Source organism: Neofelis nebulosa, chromosome 3 (assembly GCF_028018385.1).
Source record: "Neofelis nebulosa isolate mNeoNeb1 chromosome 3, mNeoNeb1.pri, whole genome shotgun sequence".
NCBI lineage: Eukaryota > Metazoa > Chordata > Mammalia > Carnivora > Felidae > Neofelis > Neofelis nebulosa.
The window spans coordinates 20473297-20475045 of NC_080784.1; the positions used below are offsets into that span (position 1 = coordinate 20473297).

At 36.1% G+C, this 1749-nt stretch overlaps 1 non-coding gene across 1 annotated transcript; it reads left to right on the forward strand.

Moving 5' to 3' along the window:
- The first annotated feature begins 968 nt into the window (after positions 1 to 968).
- LOC131508269 (U1 spliceosomal RNA) lies at positions 969 to 1129 on the forward strand. The gene has a single exon (XR_009259967.1). It is a non-coding gene; the product is annotated as a U1 spliceosomal RNA (small nuclear RNA).
- The last annotated feature ends 620 nt before the right edge of the window (positions 1130 to 1749 follow it).

Consider the following 1749-nt stretch of genomic DNA (forward strand, 5'->3'; position numbering starts at 1 on the left):
TTGTAAACTGTATTTACATTAATCCTACCAAGAGTCTTATGAGAGCTGCTATATTATTCCTATTTTACACGAGAAAGTGGGTACGGAAAGATTAAATAACAGGAAATTATCTCTTTATTCCCCACAATTCCTTCATTTTAAATGTGTTTCCTTCTGTATGCATGTAGAGCGTCTCACCTCATCTATTTGCAGAGCTGATATTCAGGGTCTCAGAACATGGTCACATCTTCATGCATGCACGTTGTTACATACATTTACTATCAACCCAAACTATATGCTTGTGTATATCAGAGTTTCTTCCCCTATATTTCTAAGATGGCTGGAAGTTATCTCTATTGCTGCAGAAATCACTACCCAAGGCATGAATTTCCTGTCTCCTTCCCTACTATAAACTGAATGTATGTGTTCCCTCAAAATGTATATGTTGCAACCTAATCCCCAAATGTGTTGGTATTTGGAGACAGGGCCTTTGAGAGCTTATTAGATCATGAGGGTGGAGCCCACATGAATGAGATTAGTGACCTTTTAAAAGAGACCCCAAAGAGATCCCTCACCTTTTCCACCATGTGAGAACACAGCCAGAGGATGGCCTTGGATGAACCAGGAAGCAGGCCCTCATCAGACAAGGAATCTACCAACACCTTGATCTTGAACTTCCCAGCCTCCAGACCTGTGAGAAACAAATGTTTATTGTAAGCTATTCAGTCTAAGGTATTTTTATTATTGCAGCTCAAGGAGAGTAAGCCATTCTCTGACTAGATTATGACTTTCAAAAGGCAAGAATTAATTTGTGCATTATTTCCATTATATGGCAAAGTACTTTACATATAGTGGTGCTTAATAAGTATAATTGAGTGAATGCAAGAAATTGGTGGCACTGACACTATTTTCTCATTTAGAAACAGGGAAAACGAATAATATGGCATCACAAAATAGTTGTGAAAATGGATTAAAAATATAAAATATGTATACTTATTGACAGGGGAGATACCATGATCACAAAGGTGGTTTTCCCAGGGCGAGGCTTATCTGTTGCATTCTGGATATGCTGACTCCTGAGATTTCCCCAAATGTGGGAAACTCGACTGCATAATTTGTGGTAGTGGAGGATGGTTCACGCTTTTCCCAGGGGAAAAAAAATATAAGCTATGTTTAGGAAACTATAAAATGCCTTGTATATATGAATCAATTTGCCATACACACTGGACTTAAAGCAACAAAAGCTTAAGTATTGCTCCTACCTAAAAACTGAACAAGATCACAACTTTTAGCTGTTCCAAAGGTCAAATTCATTTACTGAAAGTTTATGGCACAACTACTCCACTACAGTTATCTTAACAACTATACTATATCTATATCTATATCTATATCTATATCTATATCTATATCTATCTATATCTATATCTATCAATATAGATATAGATATAGATATAGATATAGATATAGATATAGATATAGATATATGCTTCTTAATTTGGGGATACAGTTCCTAAAACAGCAACAACAAAAAAAGAAGAAATCCCAACCTAAATAGATTAAGTTTATTCCAAATGGATACAACTCAAGTCTGCCAAGCCATTTATGAGTCAACGTTCTGCTTCTCGTATGTTCCACTATTTTAAATGATCACGAGAGATTTTTTTTTCTCCTGCAGCTTCTGTGTTTCCCAAGGATAAGTACTGATATGCCTCCTCCTCATTATAAATAACCCTCAGTAATCCATTTTTACACTAATGGGCTACTTGGCTC